Below are 26,511 nucleotides of genomic sequence, written 5' to 3'. Positions count from 1 at the left end.
TGCCATATAAACATGAAGGCAGAGACGGGGTGATGCATATATAAACCAAGGAAGGCCAGGGATTGCCTGCAACCACCAGAAACTAGGGGAGTGGCATAGAACAGATTCTCACTTACAGCCCTTAGAAGGAACCATCCTTGACTTTGGACTCCTAACCTCCACAACTGTGAGAGAAGAAATTTCTATTGTTTTAAGATACTTATCTGTGGTACTTTGTTATAACAGCCCTAGAGAACCAATAGAGACACTGAGAAATCCAGGGCAGTTTGGAAAGTGCCCGTGGGGACCGGCAGGGGAGACAGAGGCGGGAAACTGGCTCCCTCATTTGAATCGATGTGGCACGGGGGGATGCAGCCAGAAATACATTCCAGAGTCTGGAGGCAAGATCAGCTCGAGATACAGAATTGGAAAAGCCACATTTCCCAGGAGTTCATGAACTCTCCTAAGAAAGGAGAATGAATAGAAAAGAAGAGAGGGCTAAAACTCTAGGAATACCCATCATTATGGGGCTAAGGCTGGACAAAGAGCTAGCAGATTTCATAGAAAGGAGAGTGGGAGGAGGAGAGCCAGGCTAGGTGGGTGTTGTGAGGCTAAACTTGGAAAGGGTTTTAAAGAGATAATGTCAAAAGTGATAGAGAGTTTATGTCATTAGAAAAAAATAATAATAAAGTAAGCCTCTCATGTGAGTGCATGTGGGCGGGCATGGAGTGGGCAGGGGAGAGGGACTGTAGAGCCATCAAGGCCCTTAGCCCTGAATGGCGGGGTGACTTGGGGGCCTCTGATGACCCAGACGTGAGGGGATCGCAGCCAGTCCGGGGACACCATGACACAGAAGAGCAGAGGTCTGGCACTGTCGCCCAGCTCCTGGGCTTGGTTAGTGCATGGCAGGGTCATGGGGGCCAAGAGGAGGATCTGGACACTAGGTGATGTTGGATGATGGGTCAGCTATGAAGTCCTGGAAGGGGGAGGCGAGGGGAGACAAGGGATAATGGCAGGAGGAAGGATGCCAGAGGAAAAGAGGGCAATAGGGGTGCTGCTTTGGCAAAGAAGAAGGTGCAGACACAGGTAGAAATAACGGAGGGTGAGTGAGCTTGTGAGGAATGGCTTTGGTTTTAGAAAAGAGGAGGTGACGTTTCTGCCTGATGAGATATGGACCAGGGGGCGAGGTGGGGGGCAGGGGGGTTGAGACTTGGCGAGTGGAGAGAAGAGCGAGGGCAGCTTAGTCGGGTTGCTGACCATCAGGTAATGGTTCTTGGCTGGGGGCCATTTTATCTCCCAGAGGACACGTGGTAGTTTCTGGAGACATTTTTATTTGTTACAACTGGGGAGGGTTGGTGCCGGGATCTAGTGGGTAGAGGCCAGGGAGGCTGCCGAACACCCTAGCACCCACGGGACGGCCCCCACCATAAAGATGATCCAGCCCTAAAGGTCAGCAGTGCCAAGGTTGAGAAACCCTGCCACAGGTCAACAGCACATCTCCAACGTGTCTGAGGAGGGAAGCCCTAAACTTCATAGCATACTTCGTGGAACATTATTGATGTGTTTAAAATCGCACAGTAGATCTTGCTCCAGAGCAGCCATCCCTGTCCGAGTCTCACAGCTGTTCCCCCCCATCCGCTCCAGCCTAGCACACCCTTGGCTGTGATGGGCACACAGGAATGCTTTGCAGGTTGATCCAGTTGGAGACAGGATGAGTCTCCAGTCTTTTTAAAAAATTTTTAAATTTAACTTAATTTTTTTATACAGCAGGTTCTTATTAGTTATCCATTTTATACATATTAGTGTATATATGTCAATCCCAGTCTCCCAATTCTCCAGTCTTAACATTTGGCTAAGGTGACAAAGCCATTCCATTTCTTACCAGGATCCGAGTTTTGCCTTCAGAGTGATCTTGCCACACTCTCCGTTGTGGCTTTTGTGGTCCTTGCTGGTTATTGGCTGATCACTTCAGTAATGCCTTCCCAATAATTGTCAGCCTCTGAAAACTGGCCAGTCCTGGTACCTTTCCACCTGGTCTCTTCTGCCTCTTGATTGCCTGACCCTGAAAGGTCACTGTGGGCAGCCATACTTAATAGTTTGGATCTATGCAGGATTCTGGGCAGAGCTGTCTTTTTTTAGCTTTCTTTAGAGTAGGTGGCATCCGTGAAGCTGCTTCTTCCAGCCTATTGATTTTTAGAAAGTGTTCATTGCTACTTCGGGTGGAGGAACGTTTGCAAATGAGATGATCTCAAAGCATCCTTAAGGGGAAGAGGAAGATGAAGGTGCGGTTAGCTCTTCCGTCACAGAAATGAAGCCAAGAGCCTAACTGGGAGAGTCCACAGGATGTAGGAGGAAGTGTTGGCACCGAGCACATCATTTAACTTCTCTGAACTGCAGTTTTCTTGTAATCAAGACAACCACTGGGGTTTTTGCAGTTCACAGAGTGTCCTTTGTACATGCATCATCTCATTTAATTCTCCAGCACTACATGCTGTAACTGCTCCCTGTTTGTAGCAGTGGAATTGAGACCTGTTTTCAGCTTGTGTTTTCAACAGACAAATTCCTTGAGTCCAAATCTTGTGCTGTCCCCACCACAGCTCGGATGGAACCAGGTGGCCACTGAGATCCCTTTGAATGTCAACATACTCTGGTTTTATATGGAAGGTTGTAAAAGTCCCTGAGACTTCTGAACTTCTGAACGTCCCTGAGAATTCTGAACTTTCAACTGGACTCTTTAGTGATGCGTCTCAAATTATGAAGGGTGTTTTGTGAAACTTGAGACCGTCTCACACACGTCTCTCTGATTCCTGCATTCCAAACTTGAAGACTGGCATCCTTCACCCAACGTGTCTGTGTTAGTATGTGGTGTAGGTCATATTTGTTTTTCTATGACATTCTGTTGATCAATCCACAGTTAGAATTAACAGTAGAATTCCCAGTATTTTTTCAGGAATTTCCGCCTTCATTACAACTGCTTTGACTGTTTTATTCCTGGAGAAACACAGTCTGATGGTAGATTTCACACATCCAGCGGGACTGCCTTCACATTGTTTCTGGTGCTAAGAATATGTCAGAGATCCGCTCAGCTGCCTGAAGACTAGCAGGCAAGCTCTGGCCTCTGTAAGGACCAGGTTAGGATAGGCTGGTCTCACCACATCCCTTTCCGCTGTTTAGTGTACTTTGGGCCACTCTGGCAGAGGTGCTAACTGCAGGGGACCTTCAGAAACACAGCATGTAGGTTGATCTTTCACTGCCCAAAACTCTTTAGACTTTGATTCACTTCTTCTGGGGTCCTTCCTGTATTCATTCTTTCTCTCTCTCTCTCTCTCCCTCTATCATTTTACAGTAAAAATTTTTTGTTGTGGTAGTAAAATACACATAACATAAAGTATACCATCTTAGCCGTTTAAGTGTACAGTTCAATAGTGTTAAGTACATTCACATTATTGGGTAACCAACCCCCATAACTCTTTTCATCTTACAAAACTGCAACTCTGTACCCATTAAACAACTCCCTACTCCCCCCTCCCTCCAGCCTCTGGGAACTCCCCTTCTACTCTGTCTCTGTGAATTTGAAATTTGTCCTTTTGTGACTGGCGTATCTCACTTAGCATAATGTCCTCGAGGTTCATCCATGTTTCAGTACCCTGTTCTCTCTTTCAGATCAACCAGTTCACATTTGGCAACTGGGTTCTTAGACAAAAAGTACTTTTTAAAAAGTACTTAGAGGGCTTCCCTGGCGGCACAGTGGTTGAGAGTCTGCCTGCCAATGCAGGGGACACGGGTTCGAGCCCTGGTCTGGGAGGATCCCACATGCCGTGGAGCAACTATGCCCGTGAGCCACAATTACTGAGCCTGCGCGTCTGGAGCCTGTGCTCCGCAACAAGAGAGGCCGCGATAGTGAGAGGCCCGCGCACCGCGATGAAGAGTGGCCCCTGCTTGCCTCAACTAGAGAAAGTCCTCGCACAGAAACGAAGACCCGACACAGCCATAAATAAATAAATAAATAAATTTTTAAAAAAAGTATAAAATAAAGCATTAAAAAAAAAAAAGTTTCCAAAAAAAAAAAAAAGTACTTAGAAAAGAAGTACTTTTCCTAATTTTCTTTTCTTAGACTCACAGCAAGTCCAGGCTGGTGAATACAGGTGTGGATCTTGCCAGAACCTCCCAGGGTCTTGGTTAGAGTTCATCCGGTTCTGACAATGATGACAGCTCATGGGTGTCACATGACAGATGACATCATTATGCCAAGAGCCACCTTAGGGCCGGACGACCTGTTGACCTACAGTGTCGCCTTGGGAGCTGGAAGAACTGCAGCTGAGCGTGTGAGGCCCAGGGAGAGACAGAGCTCTGAGTCTCTGGCAGATGCTGGTGGGGTGGAAGGGCACATCCCTTGGGATTTGCTGGCTCAACTCTGGTCTTAATGATCGGCCGGATCAATGCTCTCAAATGCCAGTTGACAAACTGCCTTTTCTGGCAGGCCAGGCCCTCTTAACCTGTTGCTCGACTTCCTTTGCCACACGTGGGGTTGGCTTCTGGTGCTGAAGGTCATGAGCTTTTGTTAGAGCATTACTGAAGTGAGACATTGGTGGCGCCAGCGTTGTATTGTTTCTGCTAATATGAGCCCACGTGTCTGTCTTTCGCATCTGGTGAGCCTGATTGCTTTTTCTAGCCTGGGATTTTGCCTTGGAGAGATTCCTAGTGAAATACCGTCCACAGCCTTCTTCCATGGAGAAGGATAGCTAAGGGTTTGGTGCCGAAAGACTGGAAGAGAAAGCTGGACGATGAGAAATGAAATCGGGGCCATTGACGTGTGTCTCTGTGGTGCAGTGGGCTGGTCTTGGGCTGGTCACTCACCAGCCGTGTGATGACTTGGACAAGTCCCTCCATCTCCTCACCTGAAGAATGGGGAAAGTGGGTTCTGCCTTGCCCTCTCATGGGATCGGAGGATCCCACGGAAAAGTGTTGATCATTGTGCTCTGTACGTGGTAATTTGGCATCCTGTCTTCAGGCAATGTGAGCACCATTGTAAGGTGATTAAAACCCACCCTGGTAGGTTGAAGGGGGCCCTAGTGGCCACTTCCCATGGCAGTGACTATTTACAAGTTCACTGGCATTTTGGTGACTTGAGTGTGGAGAGTCCCCCATCCTCCTCTGCACAGGCCACCCACCCTCCCCTCCTTGATTTGCCACACAAATGAGTGGTTTCCAGGGTGGCCTGAGATACTCCCACAAAGATCTCAACCACTAGCTTCTCTGAATTACTATGGTTGTTATACATTTTTAAGTAACTTTATATACTTTTTAAAAGCTAACTTTGAGCTTTAAAGGTCAGTGAGCCAGGGATATCTCCAGATGGAGGGAAAAAATCAGTTTGCTGTCTCCCCAACCTGTAGCCACTAGGGCCATAACCGTTGGCCTTTCCACAAGCATTTCTAGTCTCTTTAGATAGCGTCACAGAGGTTATAGCTAGCTAAGTATGACAGTAAGCTCCTAGAGGCCATAAAATATGGCTTCTAATTTTTCTCTCCATGTCCAAGCACAGTTTTCAACAAGCTCTTAATAAATCCTTAACTCTCCTAACAGTTAGAAGATGTCATTTGGAGGGACCATCCCAAAGAACAGTGTAGAATATGGGGTCACTGAGCTCAAAAGCTTTGCAATTAGCATGGCAGGAATCGAGCCCACAGGTGAATGCATCAGTCACAACGGGTGCTACGTCAGAGCAGGTAGGTGGGCCAGTCCAGATCTGTCTCCACTGTGAGAGTGTAGATTACACCGGCAGCACAGCAGAACGACCAGAATAGCGATCAGTGACTTAGGTACATTAAAAGGATGTTGTAGAAATCTTGAAGTAGATTTCTATCATACAGAGAATTTTCCTTAGCTAAACCACTGGATTTACCCGTCCTCCGTTCCCCACGTTTACTCCATCCCTGGCGTCTACTCAGTTTTCAGCCAAATCAAGTTCAGAATAAAAAGGAGATTTGGAGGGAAGTGAGCTGGATATTCAGGCTCCTGCACTAATAGTCAATTATTGAATTCTCCAGAAGCGCCAACTCCTCTATAATGAAGTCCTCAGTTTTTAAATATCTTTAGAAATCAGGTGATTCAGTGTTGGCCACAGCCAGCTGGCTATTTCCTGCTTTCTTATAAAAATAAGATGGTAGAATCCCAGGAGCTGGCTGGGGTTGTTAAAAGATAATCTTAAGCATTTTAATGCACATTATTCTTCATGCAACTTTGAGCCTTAACAGCCTCAAATCGGAATAGGACAGGAATCACATAGAAGAGAACTCAGCTTGCTGCCATCATCCTGCAGCCCTGAGACCCCAGCCAGATCTCCTGTTGTCCTGTGCAACTCCTGGCCACTCAGAGGCCACAGCAGCCAGAGCTGAGAATCAGGACTGCAGGAGAAGCCATAGCTGGGATGCATTATCCTCACTTACTCTGAGTGGAGTGGATCCGAACCAAAATAAAACAAAAGTTTTATCATTTACATCAAGGTTCATACTGTGTGTTTTCTAACACGTTTGACATTGCTTTGATGTATTTGTGTGCTGTAGCACTTTGCTTCCTCCTTCTCTACTCCTCACCAACCATGTAACATGTCCATGTCCCCATACCTGGTGTGCTATTTGTACCTCTGGGGACGAAATGTTGGTCAACAGAATGTGTCACTGGCATTTCTCCTTCTTGTTAACAGTATTGTTCCCCTGCATTACTAGAGACCCTGATTGACTCTAGAAACATTCATTGGATAGTCCTTCAGATTTCTTATTCTGTGTGTGTGTGTGTGTGTGTGTGTGTGTGTGTGTGTCCGTGTTTGCCAAACTTACAAACTTATTATTTAGACCAACTTTTAAATTATTTTTAACATTGAAGGTGATAGATGATGCATTAACCGGTATCATTTGCCACATTCTATTTTGGAGAAAGTAATTTATACTGCCTCTTGGGCTGGCTGTAGTAACAATTTTGACTAAGTGCTTTCTAACATTAATCTAAACCAATCCTTGATTTAGAATCACCTCCTTTCTACTCCAAGACCGGCTTGGTTAAAAAGTTTTTCACTGGGTGTCTTAAAACAGTGAAAATGCTTGTCTATAAATGTAGTAAGGTGTCACTGTGATACATTAATCTTTCGTCTTTTCTTGCCTCTCCTGTTACAGGACCATGAGTGGTAACATATCTGCAAAATGTTTTATAGGATATGGAGTGCAACATTTTAAGCCAAGGAATTGAAAACGGGATACGAAACAAGAAGACAGGGGAGGGAGGGAGTCGATCAAGGTCATATCTGTATATTAAGAATTTGGTGGTAGAAAAGCCAAGAAAGGCAAGCTCGCATTTATAATGGGCAGGTGGCACTAGGAAGTAGTGGAAAACCTGCTGATCTCAGAAGACATGGATGGGAGTTCTTTGCCTCATAAAGTCATCAAATTATGAAGCAATTAGCGAAAGTTATAAGCTATGACGTTGAGCATCTGATGTGGCCATTTTGTTTACCTGCCAATGATTTCAGTGCCCAAGAGGGAGCAGGGTTAGGACAGTAACCTGAATACCCACATGGACGGGTTCTGCACGTTGAAATATGAAGCCCATTCATCATAAGACAAGCCTAACGGTTTGTTTTTTTTTTTTAAAAGAGAGATCATTTTTATAGCTACTTTATTTATTTATTTTTTGGCTGTGTTGGGTCTTCGGTTCGTGTGAGGGCTTTCTCTAGTTGCGGCAAGTGGGGGCCACTCTTCATCGCGGTGCGGGGACCGCTCTTCATCGCGGTGCGCCGGCCTTTCACTATCGCGGCCCCTCCCGTTGCGGGGCACAGGCTCCAGACGCGCAGGCTCAGCAGTTGTGGCTCACGGGCCCAGCTGCTCCGTGGCATGTGGGATCTTCCCAGACCAGGGCTCGAACCCGTGTCCCCTGCATTAGCAGGCAGATTCTCAACCACTGCGCCACCAGGGAAGCCCTAACGGTTTTTAAAGATGCATTTTCAGAGGGTGTAAATAATGCATAATTGGGAAAGTGTGCTGAGGCCATTTTGAAGGATGCGTTTGGAGGAACGGTAGTTCTGAGTGCTGCTGAGTGAGTGTAGACAAGCTCGCCCTCACGCTGGTTTCTATTCTGTTTTAGCACATCAGGTCCACCCCTCTGGCCGGGCAGCACCTTCTTCAAGAGAAATGGAGCCCTTCTACAAGGTAGGTCTCTGGCGGCCCCCCCTCCCCCTCCCCCTCCCCCTCCCCCATCCCCACACTCCTCCTTCACTCCTGGTATCTGTCGGGAGAGTTCTGTCTGCTGCAGAGCGGGCACTCTGTGACTGCTGTGGGTTGGCTCTGTTTGTCCAGTTCTCTTTATTTCTTCCTACTGACGTCTCCTGGTTGATATGAATTGTTAGTCTGAAATAAGACGGCTTCTTTGGTCTGCTGTCACTGGTCAGATTCCAGAAGTGTTTGGCTTGCTTTGGTGAAATTGGAATTATGTGGCAGTTAGGATGCAACGATAGCATAAATTGGGCTGGTAAAATCAAACCCTATTACAGGTTTCCAGTGCTTGGGCTGTGAGGAATGTTGTGGGTGTTTTGGCACTTGGGTCATCGTGGAGATCCACTTGTTGCTTGCTCTGCCCTGACGTCCATGTGTGCCCGGAAGGGTGACTGTGGTTTGTTCTGAGGCTCAGAGTTCACACACCCTCCCTCGTCCCTGCCGGCATCATTTGCAGGGGGACATTCTTTCTGCTGTCCGGTCCATCCTCAGCTGCCTTGCGCGACTTCCTGTACTCAAGGAATTCAAACTGCCTTTCATCTCTACTTTTGCTGTCAAGTTTCTTTAAAAATGGCCAAAGTCGAAGAAGAACACATAGCTAAAAATAGCCATGAGATGCACGCTAACTACTTCGAGAAAGTACTTTGGGGAGATGTCTGCTCTGCGGATCAGCTGGAATTGGCTGGCCCCCGAGTGTCTTCCGACTTCCCCATTAGCCTCTCTTGATTGGGTAGGTGTCAGAGTGGCACAACTGGCCCAAAGCAGATGGATTTGGTTTTGCCAAGAGCTTTGGAACTGTACTGGGCTTAGGGTGTGGAGTTTCAGTGCATCTTGGTTGGTTTAGAGCTGTTACGCCTCTTTTCCCTAAAAGTTACACGCCCAGGGTCAGCCATGTGTGTGAAGGAGTAGAATATATATGTAGCTAAGAAAAGAGGCATTTATCTTCAGGTTTCCAGAGTAGCTCAAACAATTGTGAGAGATGTCATCACATTTGTGCTATTGTTTTCAAGGCCATACAATTGTATGCTGTCTTTTTAATAGCCTGTGAAATTGGGAACTTAAGAATTTCTTTGCATCTTTGCTTGGTCCAGGTGAAATTTAGGTAGGCAGGTCTGATTAATCCTAATTTTAATGACCATCATAAATATCCTAAATATTTAAGAAAAAAGAGAACTCCCTCCACTCTCAAAAATTAATACATAATTTAAAAAAAAATCTATTCTGTTCTCCCTTCAGAAAGTGTAAATGGAGACCGATTATGATGAGCCTTTGGGTTTTTTCAAGTGGATTTCAAAGTTATGTGCATCCTTATTTTTCCTCTAGATCTGTAGCAATGATATGAATATCATTCATGGTTGGATTATTTTCACAAAAGGGATTTTATTTACTTAGAGCATTTTCTTATAGGATTTTTATTCATTAAGTTCCACATTAGGGAAGATTTGCTCTAAGCATGTTAGTTTTGGGTTATTTCTGCAGGACAGAAGCATGAGGGAAAAATTGATAAGGTTTATGAAGTTGAGTGATTTCACCGTGAGATTCTGTCTCATGGGTGGTAGACTTTTTTTCTTTTCTACATAGGGTTAAACATTCTCCTAATTACTCTAGGCATTGAGAATTAAATTATTACAGATTTCAGATGCTCGTTGAATCCACATCCAATTCAATACATCCCATTTACTTTTTTTGTACATGTGAAAATCAGAAGTATCGTGGTGAGCATTCTGGAGTGTGGGTGGGGATTTGCTAATGGTTTTTTTCCTGTTGTGTTTCTTCATTTGCTGTATCTGTATAGAGCGTTCACGAGACACTTACATTGTAATAAGGTTTTTTAAACTCTGCGTGTTCTTCTGAATTAATATTTTTTACACTTTATTTTATTGATGTGTAGTTGATTTACAATGTTGTGTTAGTTTCTGCTATACAGCAAAGTGATTCACATATATATATATATATATATATATATATATATATATATATATCTTTTTTATATTCTTTTCCATTATAGTTTATCACAGGATATTGAATGTAGTTCCCTGTGCTATACAATAGGACCTTGTTGTATATCCATTCTATATATAATGGTTTGCCTCTGCTAATCCTAAACTCCCATTCCATCCCCTTCCCACCCCTCCTCCCCTTTGGCAACCACAGGTCTGTTCTCTATGTCTGTGAGTCTGCTTCTGTCTCATAGATAAGTTCATTTGTGTCATATTCTTGTGTTTCTCTGGCGGGCAGTACTGGCTCATCAAGAAGTTGCTGATGCCCACGAACAAAAGTTTTACAGTAAAGATACGGGCATAGAAAGAAGGGAGCTGCCCAGTCATGGCAGAGGAAGGTTTAGTTTAGAATCAAGTAGAAGAAAATGTAGCTGATTTATGCTCACTTTCTCATCTTTATACTTTATATTTTCAATATATGTCCACATTTTTTCTTTATGTCTAAAGCAAGCAGGAGGATGTTTTTCTAGATAATCAGACTAGGAAAGAACTCTGTTACTAGGTTCCAGCCACAAGGATTGGGATTGCAGGCCAGGAGGATCCCCTAAAAAACCCAGTTCCTAGAAGCAGGGTAGTAGGTGAAGCTTGGTCACACAGGGTGACACAGGGACCCAGCAGCCGGCCAGTAAAGCCCAGCTGTGACCGTGGGCCCTGACCACAACCAGAATTGGCGAAACCGGACTGCACGGGGCCGGGGAGAACCTGCTCTGTGAAGTCACCCTACGGGTTGAGACTAAAAGAATCCAAAAGCAGCAAAATGAGCAGATGTGCCCCATTGCTTCGAGGACAGAGCCTTGTTTTTGACAGGAGGGAGGGAACATGGGCCTGTCACTTCTTGGGAGAGTTGACACTTGTACAAGGCCTTAAAAAGTAAATAGATGGGGGTGGTGCCAGGAGGGAAACGCCCAGAGCACAGGGGCACGAGAGGACCACAGGTAGAGAGAGCGATGGGGGCTCTATGGGGTGGATGCAGAAATGAGGGCTTTGCGGGCACTTTGCAATAATGACATCATCATGCACTCCAAGATGTTTTTCAGAAGAAAGCTGAGATTTCCAAAGAGGAAGTAATGGAAGGTAAAACCTGAAATCAGTGGAACAGAATGACCTAATTGGTACAGTGGGGAACCGATGTGTATTGTCTAATAGTTGTTTGGTTTATAAGCTGTTGAGCAGAGAGGTAGTACAGTTCTTTTTTTCCAGCATAAAAGCAATTGCAAGAATTAACTGGAAGCGCTCGAGGTCCTGTTGAGGGCGGCCTCTGTGTTTCGGTTCTCGCAGATTCACTGGCAAGAGGGCCTGCTGAATCATCTTGCAGTTTTGAGGATAATGGGGTAAGATTCGGTTTGGATTACACCAGGCATGGGTACTTAACATAATTGGTCATTTCATCAATTCACAGTATTTATTTTAAATGCCATTTAGGCTGCTAGAGACATTTTAGTATGTTAGCAGTTTCAGTGGGTAGAGAGCACTTCACATCTTGTACAATAGTAACCTAGCTGATTGACAGAAGGGGACAAACCCTTTGTTAAAAGGGGACCCAGGATGGGGCCCAACAGATAAGTGTGGCTTATTCAGAGCCCTCAGGAGTGGCCAGCTGACAGGTGTCCCCAACTGTCCCCTCTGCCTGTCTCTGTGTGTCTTGGTGACAATCTCTGTGTGTGAAATACATTTTTTTAACCATCTTTTTTTTTTTTTTTAATTTTTACTAGAGTATAGTTGATTTACAATGTCGTGTAAGTTTCAGGTGTACAGCAAAGGGAATCAGTTATACATCTACACATAGCCACTCTTTTGTAGATTCTTTTCCCATATAGGCCATTACAGAGTATTGAGTAGAGTGTCCTTGTGAAGTACATTTTTAAATTTCTTAGGTTATAATATCTCTTATTTTCTTAATTAAAAGAGTAAACTATTGTATGTTTTCTTCCAAACTCCCTGGCCCCGAACTCCCCCCTCTCCTTCTGCCACATAGATACACATATTCCCTTCACCCATCAAACTTAAAATTAGGTTACTTTATTTAAACATCACCCTTGAATGAATTATTTTAATGAGTCAGTGATTCCTAATTAAAGACATTCCTCACCTCTGGTCTGACCCTTCAGGGTCTGCCCCCTGGAGGGTGCATCCCACAGCTACACACGGCATCGCTGCTCTGGCTCACATCATTTCTTCTACTAAGAGTTGCTACGAGGTGCCGCCCATCCGATCCTCCATGTCTGCCCCGCTTTGGCCTTCATAGGCTTTATAGGCCTCCGAGCTCCCCACGGAGTTTTGTTCAGAGAGAAGCTGCTGCCTTTACAGCTCTGAGCCAGCTGACCGTCTGGGCCTACACACACTGCCCCACCTGCAAGCATTTCATTAGTCTCTGTCTCTGTGTGTCAGGCACTGGATTAGGCTGGAACTCCCCTGGGAGGCCCAGGGCCTGCCCCCTCCACCACTGACCGCCCATCCTGGGGTCAGACCACACGTCCCAACCCTTCTTGCAAAGCAGCTCAGGCCCTGATGCCACCACAGGTCATGCAGACCTGTCTAGGTACCAACCCCCTGCCAGCCTTCCGGGCCCTCCCTCCGGTTTTCTCCTCTCTATCCCTCCTGTATGGGGCCACTAATTATTATTAACTCTATTCCCATAGGATGCAGGGGTGGAATTAAAATAAATTCCCTAACATGCATAGCAGATGCTTATTTCTTTTCACTTCTGACAGCCCCCTGGATGAGCTAATGAAATGGAAAGAAGACCTTCCAGGCCTTTTCAGTGCACAGAGCAGGACTGAGCTGCCGCAGGCCCGAGAGCAGATAGGGGAAAGGAAACCAGCTCTTCTGCTGTCAGATGCACGTTGTCCCCATGAGCGCACAGATGTGCTTGCCACTGGTGTGAAACGTGCAGGAAGTTGATTATGCCCAGTAGATGACCTGCTTTGGGGAATGCCAGCTTCCCAAGTTCTAGGCCGGCTTCATGCGCTTATTTTCCTGGGAGTCCTATTATGTATTGCCCGCTCTCCACAACCCTTACGCCTTACCCTCTCCCATAGCTCCGCAGTGGGTTTTTTCTGGTAAAATGTATGCAGTACCTCCCTTTGGTTGTGTTTGGGGCTGTGAAAGTCTCAGCAGCAAGTAGCCAGTACATCAGAAACAAGCTCCTGTGGAAAGGAGCCCTGGATTACCAGTGAGGGGACCTGGCTGTGGTCCCAACTCTACCACTTGGTAAACTCTGACCTTGGGCAAAACTCAGGCACCCCTAGGGTTTCATGTTCTTGCCTGTGAATTAAGGAGCGGACCTCAGGAGTGGCAGGGGTTTCCTGCGGATTACAGCTCTGAGCCATACTCGCAACTTCCCTAGAGGGGGTCAAGGGCTTTCCTGGTGGTCCAGTGGTTAAGACTCCGTGCTTCCACTGCAGGGTGCACAGGTTTGATCCTTGGTCGGGGAAGATCCTGCATGCTGCGTGGTGCGACCAAAAAAAAAAAAAAGACAAGAAAAAATGAAATATAGTAAAGTGGGTCAAAATGGTTTCGAGGCGTAGCTCAGCGGGAGGAGTGCTACCTTCAGCCAGCAGTGTCCGCGGATGGCCCAAGGAGAGGAAACAGGGTGGTGGCTGGCTGGCTACATCTTGATCCTTGAACAAACCCTTTCTCAGACCCTTTCTCATGGATCGTAGGAAGGCAACATACTACAGATTTGGACAACCTGGAAAGGACCCATCTTGGCCTCGTGGGCACCTGGCTTAACCCTCTCTGTGGGGATAATAATAAACATGCTTGCCGTATGGGGTTCTTATAGGACTCAATGAATTCATATCAGTAAAGCCCTGAGAACAGGCTGAATTCCCATAGTTATTATATCATTGTACAAAACTATGAATCTTAGGAAAACAGGGCTAGCATCCTCTGAATGTGGTGTCCCTGTGCTGTTTCTCTTCTCTGCTAAAATTTCCCTTGTCCATTTGTTGGGGCTAGTGATTCTCAGAACAGGGCAAAAGATGGGATACCCCAGATCCTATTGGATTTATATGTGGATCTGAAAGACAACTTGTTCAACTCTTTATATCAGATTCCTTTCAAATAGGACTGCTTCCGTGTGAGGTCCCCCAGCTCACAAAGACTGAGTTATACCCCTTGCTGTACAGTTGTACATACCCAGCAGGTGCATAGATGACCACGCAAAAAAGCACGGATTCAGCACCACATCAGCCCAGGTTTAAATCCCTCTCTCTTTGGGCACCCAGTTTTTTGACCTTGGGCCTCAGTTTCAAGTGTCTGTAAAATGGGGCTACGAGTTGTGCTCCCCAGAATCTTTGCAGAGATTAAAGGAAGGTGTGAACGTGGAAACATTTGTCCAGTCCAGTGCCTGGCCTGGCACCTCACAAACACTTAATAAAGAGTGAAGTTAACCTTTGACTCTGTTTCGTGCCCAAGGTTTTTGATCGTTAATCCTGGCCTGGCGTATTCAGGGTGAAAGGTTCCAAAATTCCTTAAAGGAGCGGTCTCCCAGAAGCCTCTCCTTTGCATGATGTCCACTCACACTGCCAGCCTCGCCAGTGTTTCCTGTCTGATAGAACCAGGGTGTCTGCATGGCCTGGGTCTCTGGTCCAGACGCTTCCTTCTTTCTCTCCATCAAGACACAGATTGAAGGTTTTGTTCGGGTTTACCCTGCCCCTCCCCTACACATTGCTTTCCCATTTGGTTGCAGCCTCTGGGCTCTTTGGCTTCTTTCATCTAACCTGCTCCACAAGCTGACTCTTTTGTCCATTTTGCAAAGAGGGCATCCACCTAATGCATAATCTCTTGATTCTTGCCCCCAGGCATACCCATTTCAAAAAAAAAAAAAAAATGACAGTAATAACAGAAAGGGAACAAAAAAACCTCTCTACATTTTCCCCCTAGTGCTAATTGCCTTCTGTCTTTGTTTGGCCTGCAGAAGCCCTTTGGTTTTTTGGAGGAGCCCTTATCTCTTGGCCTGTTTGTCTTATTGTTCTGCCCTGAATTATTTGTAAAGATATTTATGTAATACAATAATAAAGTCATCTGGCTATTTTTGTTTACTATCAAGTGAAGTTAAAGGGCTGCTGCTCTGTTCTTCTCATCACTCAAGTTCTGTGTGGTCACTGAGAACATGCTCCTAAGTTAGTTAAAAACTGTAAGGAAATGCAGTTTTGTTTTATTTTTACCCCCGTCTTTTTTTTTTATTGAAGTATAGCTGTTGTACAATATTATATGTTACAAGTGTACAGTATAGTGATTCACAATATTTAAAGCTTATACTCCGTTTATAGTTATTATAAAGCACTGGCTGTATTCCCTGTGCTATACAGTATATTCTTGTAGTTTATTTTGTACCTAATAGTTTATACCTCTTAATCCCCTCCCTCCTTTCCTCTCCCCACTGGTAACCATTGGTTTGTTCTCTACATCTGAGTCTGCTTCTTTTTTGTTATAGTCACTAGCTGGTTGTATTTTTCAGATTTCACATGTAATACCATACAGTATTTGTCTTTGTCTGACTCAGGAAATGAAATTCTAAAAGGAGCCTTTGATAGAATTCTGACCTTCACTGTCTTTTTTTTTTTTTCCTTAATTTATTATTATTTATTTATTTATTTTTCGCTGTGTTGGGTCTTTGTTGCTGCATGCAGGCTTCCTCTAGTTGTGGCGAGCGGGGGCTACTCTTCGTTGCGGTGTGCGGGCTTCTCATCACGATGGCTTCTCTTGTTGCGGAGCACAGGCTCTAGGTGCGCGGGCTTCAGTAGCTGTGGCCTGTGGGCTTCAGGAGTTGTGGCTCACGGGCTCTAGAGTGCAGGCCCAGTAGTTGTGATGCACGGGCTTAGTTGCTCTGCAGCATGTGGGATCTTCCTGGACCAGGGCTCAAACCCATGTCCCCTGCATTGGCAGGCAGATTCTTAACCACTGTGCCACCAGGAAAATCCTTCACTGTCTCTTGGGAATCCAGATTTGCCCCAACTTCCCAGTGTCTGCAGCCTGGCATGGACACTGAGAAAGCCTCAGCCAGATAGCCTGTGTTTTCCTATCTGACTTTAATTTCAGCCAGTCTCTGTACCATTGTCCATAGAAACCCTGTTCATGAAAATCCAGTGTTGTACTCGGCCCTATAGACAGAAATAGGGAGGCCAGAAGGAGCTGCCAGCTTTACCAGGGACCTGGCATTGAGAGCTTCCTCTGGGCCAGGCCCCTGCCGGGTGGGTGGGTATAAGCTGGTTCTGCTGTTTCCAGAGGAAGGTGGAAACTGGGGCAGGAGTTTAGGAGATTGGAGGGCAGGGCCCGAGAGGGAGTTTTAGAAGTTGTCAATCCAGAAATGACCGTGGAAGTTACGAGCATAGATGAGATTTTCAGGGGGTTATAGAATGAAAAAGAGGGGAAAGCTCCATCTTGAAGACCTAGATTTGTGATAGAAAGAGGAGTGCAGCTGGCAGCAAGCAACCATGACATCAAAGAAGCCGCTTAGTCAGAAACTGGAGGAAATCACTGAAATGAAGGGAAAGAGTTTCAGAGACAGGGGACTGGGCAAGAGCAGCCACTCTGCAGAGAAGCCAGTGCGGGCGTCGGGGGGATGGATGGGGCTGAAGAAAAGCCACCTGTGGGCTCTGATGATTAAAGTGGCACTAGGGCCTTTGGGGCACGACTGCTAATTTTCTGTCTCTATGGACCTGCCTATTCTGGACGTTTCACATAAATGGAATCAGACAGTAAGTGACCTTTTGTGTCTGGCTGTATATAGTCTTTACACTATTCCTATATTAGCTTTATGCCTTAGGTATTATTACTCCCGTTTTGCAGATGGGAAAAATAAGGCCTGGAGCAATTGTGCTGCTCAAGGTCACAGAGCCAGGATCAGAAACCTGGGCTCACACTCATCTTTGGCTCAAAATGGCATCAATATTTCTAAACAGCTTTGCACTTTAGGTGTTTAGACAGACAGCCTGCTGTGTTTTGCAGACTGGGGCTGGGGAGAATCCAGTTATAATGCTTAAAAGCAATTTATAACGATGAGACAAAAAGATAGAAATGAATGCTTGTCTTCTTTTGTTTGAGTAGTTAAGGGGCTTCCTTTCTTCTTTTGTCCCCTCACATGACTCTTGCAAACAGCTAACTTTAAGATATTTTAAAGACTGAGGAAAGAGAGAAAGGGAAATCCTGAAATTAGTCATTCAAAGATTAATGCAATGAGAGGGTGCACTTCTTATCAGAATGAATATTTTATTTGAGTGTATCTGAATTTTATACTAGGAAATAGAGAGATAAAGATAGTTTTACACGGGTTACAATTCAGTGACAGGAATATTTCCTTATAGTTTAATCTTTGGAGCCTTTAAAAATGTTTTCCTTGTCTATTAAATTGTATCGTATAGATGATAAAAAGATTAGAGAACTTTGGATCGTATTGTACTGCAGAACCTGCTTTTATCAAAGTGCTCAATCTTAAAATACAACTGAAAAAGTCAGCCCCCTTGAAGTCCTGTTTAACCGTGCGTGGATGGAAGTTTAGAAATATTTCAATACAATTGCCAAGAGGCTTACAATGAAGAAGAATTTTTTAGAATAGGCTAAGGGAAATGTTCACATCACGGTTTCAGAAGTGAACTTAAAAGCATCCACCTGTAAACTGCAAGAGGTCAAGTTTGTGTTCTTGTTTGGTTCCCTTGACGACCAAAAGGTGTGGCTGAGAACCCCTGGGTAGTACTGGCTGCGCTGCGTGTGATAGGTCAGGAGTGTATGCCTGTGTGTGTGTGTGTGTGTGTGCGTGTGTGCGTGTGTGTAGATGTGACTCCCCTGCCACCCCCCTGCCCCTCTTCCTCTAGTGTTTCCATCCCACAAAAGATGGTATGAGGATAAAAGACCTCAGTTTTCAATTCAGGCCCACCTGGATCCATTCCCTGCCTTACTGCCTAATTGCTTTCTGACTTTGGGAAAGTTACGTAAACTTCTTTGAACTGCTGTAAAATGCAAAAATACCAGTCTTGCAAGATGAATATAATTATATGTAAAGATTAGATGACGATCTGCGTATTGTCCCTGGCACTTAGTAGGTGCTCCGAGTGTAGCTGCCATGACCACTGCTTCCCCTCCAGGGGAGGCAGCATGATGGGAGAGAAGAGTATGGATCTTGGAGCTGGCCAGTCTTGGCTGCAAAGGCCAACCTCTGCCGTCCACCAGCTGCGTGATTTCAAGCAGCTTATCCGATTGTTCAAGCCTTTCCAGCCAGTAAAGCAGATAGTAGTGCTTCATGGGATTTTGTGAGAATTAGAATAGTGTATGTACAGGGCTAGCACAGTGCCTGGTGATTACTGTGTTCAGTGAATAGAATTCATTATGTTTATGATAGCATTTCTGCGATTTCCTGAGGTTTTCAATTCCTCCCACCCCCAGACAACAACATAAAAAAAAAAAAAAAATCCTTGCCCAGTTGAACTGATGTTACATCTTCAGGAATGTTTAAGACTGTTTTCAGCCTCTCTGAAGCTCCTGCTACATGAAGGCAAATGTCCACAAGATATGCACAGGAGGAGGAGAACTTGAGCCCTCACCAGCTGTTCTCACGGACGCTTTTGAGTGACTAAGATCTTGCAGAAATGTGACACAGAAGAAGAAGTTTCCTTGGGGATGGGTTGGAATAGTTTGTGATCTGTATTCCTGTTTCTTCCTCTTAGTGTCTTGATGGTGCCAGAATACGAACTATTTGCAAAGATTCGTTTCAAAGATGGGAGGGGGCTTCCCTGGTGGCGCAGTGGTTGGGAGTCTGCCTGCTGGTGCGGGGGACACGGGTTCGAGCCCTGATCTGGGAGGATCCCGTATGCCGCGGAGCAACTGGGCCCGTGAGCCACAATTACTGAGCCTGCGCGTCTGGAGCCTGTGCTCCGCAATAAGAGAGGCCGCGATAGTGAGAGGCCCGCGCACCGCGATGAAGAGTGGCCCCCGCTTGCCACAACTAGAGAAAGCCCTCACAGAACAGAAGACCCATACAGTCAAAAATAAATAAATAAATAATTAAAAAAAAAAAAAAAAGATGGGAGGGAGGGAGAGGGAGAGAAAGAAGGAAAGACATACTTGCAGTGATAAAGAACTATAGAACTTTGTTTAAAGGATCTTCTTGAACTTGTCCCCTGCTTCACGGTCACTGTAGCGCACATGGTTGGCCCCTCTTTGGGCTGTGATTTTTTTTTTTATGCGGCATGCTCAGGATGATCGCATTCTGCTTATTGGATACGCCTTGCAGGGAGGTGTTAGAACCACAGGTCTGTGCCTGATGACACCTGCCAGTAGGGCTACTGTAACCCAGTGTCTTGGCTATGGAGTCATTTCCTACACGTTGGACAAGATTCTGAGGACATTGTGACAAGAGACAAAAAGCCTGTGACATATAGAAAGGCCAGTTCTGCATTTATCATTTGTGTGTACCATATTTCTCAGACTTTGAGAGACTTCATTTTTTAAGTTTTGCCATGGTTGGGAAATGAAACATTATGAATGAAGTTTTCACTTTTAAACTTTTGCAGCTGTTGTAGGCCCTGATTGGGGTGCTCACAGGGACGGCATGGGTACCAATAGCCATATCAGGGCATGAGTGGCATCTTTTTTCTCTTGTGGGGCCCACTGTTCGCTCCCCCAACATGATATTGCAACATAATATTACAAATGAGAGGTGCCAACTTTTTACAGGAGCTCCCTGGCCTCTGCGATTGGTTGAGAGATAGGCACATGACCCAGCCCAGGCCAGAGTTCTACCCTGGTCTTTCTTCTGTTGGGTATGGGAGCTCTAAAGGATGTGCTGTCATCACAAGGCCTTCCATGTATCAATAGAACTGACCAGTGTACAAGAAATGGCACCAGCGCAAAGAAGCAGAGACAAGGGACCACTCTACTACTGTCCTTCCTGTGGTTCGATTAGATGAGCTCATAAATTCTCCTTTTTACTTAACCCAGCTTGACGTGGGTGTTTTTGTCTGTGTATGTATGTGTACATCCAAGAGTCCTGACTAATAAAGAATCTCTAAGTGAATAGCATCCATTCAGCTAAATATATATCACTGATGATTTCTGTGTGTCAGTGAAATTCCAACCTCCCCATTGTCCTAGGATGCCCACTTAGTGGTTTGGCTGTCATTTGAAAGAAGATGAGCTTGGAGAGCTTTCCAGAGATGGTGAGTTGAGTTAAACAGACAAAGTCGGATCATGGTAATAATAATACCTATTCTCTCTGTTCCCCCAACTCAGCTTTGCCTTTGGTGGGAATAGGCTCGGAGAGGGTCAGATTGAATTTACAGAGGGGCTGCCTGCAGCCTCTTGGGCTACAAACTTTGACTCTAGCGTTTTCCCAGTGTACCCAGAAGAAGTTACGAGCAGCACTGTAATGAGACCAGCTTGCATCACGTGACCATCTGGAACCAGTACCGTAATCAGAGGAATGGGAGGCGCCGGTTGGTTTACACGGGGGGTGGAAGCATCACTTGGAAGCACATGGACGGATGGGGAGATGGAAGGGTCTCCAGATTGCAAGTCAGGGTCAGTTCCCAAAGAGGGGGAAAGGAACTGTCCGTGACAACAGCACAACCATTGAAAAAAACCAGGCAATGGACAAGAAAATGTTAGGTTACATATGCAAGTATTCGTGGCCATCAAGTGGGAGGTCGAAGGCTGAGTGCACATCTTCCCCTCTGAGACTCTTCTTTGCCCAAGAAGGGCCATCATCCATGAGGGTACAGGTGCCAAGGTCTCAGGGCATATGGTGGTGTCGGTCAAGCTAAGTAATTTCCCAGAGGCCCAGGATCTTAGGCAATGATGACATTCACCTTCCCTGGCAAAGTGGGGGTCGGTGAAATGCATTACCTTAACCAGACTTGCCTCATTGGTGACAAAGGACAGACAGAAGATGGGATACAGCTTCCCTTTGTTGAGGATTAACCTTAAGCAACCAACCTCGGGATGTTTGAGAAGTTCTCTCAGCAACCAGAGTTGATCCCCAGGATCCTCACTTCAGAATACAGGATGCTTGGGCAGTTAATGTATTAATCAGCTAGGGCGGCCACAACAAAATACCTCAGACCGAGGGGCTTCTGCAACACAGATTCATTTTCTCACCGTTCTGGAGGCTGGGAGTCGGCAGGCTTGATTTTTCCCGGGCCTCTCCCTGGCTTGCAGGTGGCCACCCTCTCTCTGTGTCCTCACATGGCCTCTCCTTTGTACGTGTGCTTCCTCTGGTCTCTCCCTCTTCTTAGAAGGACACCAGTCCTATCGGATTAGGGCCCTGTTAGGGTCCTGTTGCATTAGAGCCTCACTCTTACTTCTCGTTTAATCTTAATTACCTCTTTAAAGGCTCTGTATCCAAATTCAGTCATATTGGGGGTTAGAGTTTCAACATATGAATTTGGAGAGGGGGACACAATTCAGCCCATAATAGTGAATTACATGCATACATTTCACGAACATTCCTTAATTTCCTACAATTTGCCAGGTACCCTAGCTGTGACATCGCAGTCTAGCTGGGAGACAGAATCACTAAGAAGCCTGGGTGGTTTGTGCCACTGTAGAAGGGCTCAGATTCTGTGGGGAGGAAGTCAGGAGTCAGGGAACACTTCGCTGAGGGGTGCTGCTTGTGTAGGGCAAGGCTCTTGGCCCTGCAGCTCCTAAATCTGCCCATATGGACTCCTTGACACGGTTAACTGTGCCCTTCTCCATCACAGTGTCGCTCCGGGCCTCAGTACCAAAGATGCGTCATATTACATCAATGGCAGAAACGCTCACTTAGCCAAGCTTACAAAGTCATGATACCCACCCCAAAGGAACAGGTCATTAACAAGTGCACAGACAGTCATATGTGACGTACGTGCCTTCGAAAGCAGTGGCGAGATACGATGATCCAGGATGGAGATGGGAAAGTCACCATGTCCGTTTCAGGTAGCTTCCCTAATTCCTTGCAGGAAAGAAGATGGGGAGATGAAAGAAAAGTGTTCCGGGCAGAATTGTGGGGAGATTCTGAGAAAGGTAGTAGAAGATCGGTTTGACTCTGAAGAGAAGGGAGTGGCTAGGTAGTGGTGTTATAGTTTTCATGGACTTTCAAAAGCTATTCACGTTTATAAAAATGCACTGCTCTTACACACTCATCCTCTGAATCAAAATTTCAGTATATTCGACAAAACCTTGAACACAGAGCTACAGAACTTTTTGCACATCTAATTCCTCTACTTGTTCAGAAGCTTCTTAGAACCTTGAAATAGATACCCTGCCTGAGGGCCAGTTCCTCTCTTGTTTTTCAAATGAGGAACTTTTCTGATCACCTTGACCTCTTCCCTCAGTTAACGTGTCTTCCCAGAAAGTACATAGATTATTCTGCTGCCTTAGGTCATTGTGCCTAATTTGAGTTTTTCCTCTTCCTTTTTTTTTTTTTTTTGTGGAGGAGTGTAAAGATGATGCAGAATGTATCTAAAAGTTGTGGGATGATGTGGTTGAAGTGATTAAATTCTTCCTGTTAAAACAACTATTTTTCATTTTGGCAACATACCAAACCTAAAAAGAACAACCAATTTACTTTAAAAAAAAAAAAAAAAAAGACAGTTAAGACAAAGGATACTAAGCCAAGGAGAGGCAATACAGGTAATGCATTTGGAGGTCTAGGTCCAGGCCAACTCTCAGAGCTGCCTCTGTTTTCAGCCTCTGTTCTCACCGCTGCTCTCCCCCTCCCTTCCCTCAAAGATGAAGCCCACCTGCTTCCCTCAAGTCTTACCTCAGCCACCCCTCCCGCTACCCAGGGCAGAGAAGCCCATCTATTTATGGTCGCCCCCTATTTCCATCTCATATGCTGTTTTCTTCTGATTTTTATTTTTATTAGGCAAACAATCCATACTCGTGAAAACAATTATAAAATGGAAGGTTGTGGGGTGGTTTAGCAGCTTCTTCACAGCCAGCTCTGTGATTTTAGTGAGGATTTAAGGCCCAGTTTAGTTTCACATGTACAGCTTTTGGGCTGTCCCTTTCGTGGTTCAATTGTAAGCAACGTCTCCCATCACAGATTAGGGGGTAAAGATTTAGAAGGAACTAATATGTAACCTCTCAGTAAATCAGTTGATAAGACTTAGGAAGTCATTTTAACTTATATTATTAACCTCACACTTTGAAGTTGTCTAAATTGGCTGAAAATAAGTATTCTTGGTGCCTTATTGGTTTATCCTTGCAAACCTTTGTCATGTTTTCTCGTAGTCGTTTCCAGTGATAAGCCTGTGTGTGTGTTGTGTGTAATTGTGAGCAATGTACAAGCTTAAATAACGTGCTGACACCACTGTTTCCAAGTTGGTATTCATTAGGCCGTTTCCTCCTGGGCTAGGGCTGCACTAATCCTGACAGCGGCTGCCAGGAGAAAACCTCATGGATCCCACACCGCACCTTAATAACAGCATCCGTGACCTGCAGTCTCAAGTACAGAATGGGAACCCCAGAGCTAGGAAATGTAGTTGTATATTTTAATGAACTGCTGCCCCTGCTAAAGAGGCTTCTTTCACTTTTGTGCTCTACAGAAAGACCAAGGGGGGTAGGAGGGACAAAGCTTTGAATAACTGCTTTCTAACACCGAATGTGGCCAACAGGACAGAGAACATCACAAATCTAGGCAGGTGTGAGGTACAGTGGCTGAGGATTTCCTGCTCCCCCTGCATGCCCTTTCTTGCCTCCAAAGTCCAATCAAGTGATCCTGGGAAAGAAATACGCCTGGGTTGAGGAGGGTGGTTTTGAAAGAAAAAGCTACCAAGACATTAAAGCAGGGTGAATGAAGGGTAGGCAGGATGAAAGTAACTAAGTAACCTGGCTCAGAACTCTCAAAAGCTTCTAGCAGCTTGATGACAATTACAGGATTTATTTCAGTCTGTGGTACATCATTTGAAGACAATATTACTTCATGTTGTTACAAACTGTATGTATAGTGTGTATGTGTTTGTGGGTGTGTATCTAAATAATATATATTATATATATGAGAGATGTAGTGACTTTTGATACGGGTTTGGTGCAGGTGAATTTATTACTGAGCCAAGTGAGGCACATACTGAGTCAGTAGTTCGAGTCCAGGGCATTCAGTACTTTTTCTGATTTCCATGTGTGTATAGTGCCTGTCCCATGCGGTATTGTCAGTGTCATGTCAAATCCAGAACTCACAAAGCAGAGCCAGCGATATTTTATTTGTAGACAATCAACTAGAATCTATAAAATTATTACTGACAGGTGATTATAATTCCAGATCCCTAACACTAGCAAAAGGAAACCCAGAGCATCTTGATAAGAAGTTTTCTGTTTTTGTTTTGTTCCTGGAAGTCAGTAGAATAGCAGTTGTATGTGGTTATATTAGTGTCAAGATACTTAATTTGCTGACCTTATTATTTCAGAAAAAAAAAATTGTATGTATTATATTTGTGGGAAGTTAAAATAATGCTTTGAGATTTTTATCAAATATGGAGAGTAGTTATTTATGAAAAACAAAGAAATGTCTATTTTTGTTTCTTTGTTCCCAATTAATGTAGATAAATTTTAAAGTGCATTAAAGCAATGGTAAAGCAAATAAGATGCTGTACAAGTATTTTTCTCATGCTTTCATGGAGAGACACTGTTTTCTAAGAGTATCTGAAGGAGGTATGTGCATTCTAACTTCATGATCAGATTTCTCAGATGTACTTTGAATATAAGTGGCAACGTTTTTATGGATAACAAAATCAAAGAAATTCCAATCACCAGAAGGAGAACTAATGAAAACATGTTTTACCTGAATATACTTCATAGGTTTCTCCTGCTGATCCTGTGATTGTTTCATGATTCACTTGAAGAAATGAAGGAAAATACACATAAGAACAGAGACATTACCTGAGATTGTGTTCTATTTTATCAACCCTCCATCTATACTCTGTACTGAAGCAATTTGGATAGAAGTGCTGCTGTTGTTGTGTGTGTCTGGTTTGCAGTCAGAAACTCCCAAAACTTCATCATTCAGCAGTTAGATCCACAACTTTGTATTAAGGTCTAAATACAAGTCAGGGAACCCAGATAAGATAAGAGGCTATATGGTTCTCCCTCTGTATTTGTGGGTAATTGGTTCCAGTAGTCTCCCTCCCCCCCCGTGCCACCCCATACCAAAATCCATGGATGCTCAAGTCCCTTATATAAAACGGTGCAGTATTTACATATAACCTACGCACAATCCTCCCATCTTCCCCCGCACCCTCCTTTATACTTTAAGTCATGTCTAGATTACTTATAACACCAAATACAAATCCTAAGTAAGTAGTTGTAAATATAATGCAAATGGTTGCTGGTGTGCAGCAAATTCAAGTTTTGCTTTCTATAACTTTCTGAAATTTTTTTCCCTAAATATTTTCAGTCCATGGTTGGTTGAATCCACTGATGCAGAACCTGTGGATACGGAGGGCCAACTGTAAATTGATTTAGAGTTGGCACTTCCCTGACAATCTGGACCGATGCTTAGTAAACCTGAGATAGTTAATTTAGCATCAAAGTGAGTACTATGAGCATTATTAGATTGGTACATGTTAGGGCATTTGGGAGAACAGAAAATACAGCAGTTGAGCTGGATCCTGGTGCAAGAGCCGCTGTGCCTGACCCGTACAGGTCTCTAGTGGGCACGTCTTCCCAATGCTTTCTCATTGTTCATTCCCCCCAGTGGAAAAGGGGGGCACTGCTGGACTTAGGAAGTTGGAGAAATAGGTAATAATGCTTCTTTTAGTGATTTAGTTACAGAGCTCTTACGTGCAACAGAATGAGAGGAAGTAGAATGGTTCTGTGCATAGATTTGGGAGCTAGACTGATTAGGGATTCAACTCCCAGCTCCATCATTCATGGGCTGTTGATCCTGAACAAATTACTTAAGCTCTTAGTACTTCATTTGTGTACTGCATCTTAGTACTTTCTCATCTGTGAAAGGGGGATAATGATAGTACTTATAGTTTAGGGTTGAGAAGATCTAAAAGATTCAATCAGGTTAAGGTAAGTAAAACAAGGAGGAAGCAGCCATTCAGGCATGGAATGGAAAGGGAATTGAAAGACTAGTTTTCAAATTTGTGTCTGCATAAGAATCATTTGGGGTTCCTATTAGAAATGTAGATTCCCAGGCTTCAGCTCCAGGAATTGAGATTAATTTGGGATCCAAGAATTAGGTCTTTTGGTTCTGTTTTAGTAAACTTTTAGAATTATTTTAGGTTTACAGAAAAGTTGCAAAGATATATCCATTTTGCCTTAATAGTAACATATTATCATAGCACATT

This window comes from Balaenoptera acutorostrata, unplaced genomic scaffold, assembly GCF_949987535.1.
Source record: "Balaenoptera acutorostrata unplaced genomic scaffold, mBalAcu1.1 scaffold_654, whole genome shotgun sequence".
Classification (NCBI taxonomy): domain Eukaryota; kingdom Metazoa; phylum Chordata; class Mammalia; order Artiodactyla; family Balaenopteridae; genus Balaenoptera; species Balaenoptera acutorostrata.
The sequence above is the reverse complement of the archived record's forward strand: the minus strand, read 5'-3'. Positions refer to the sequence as shown.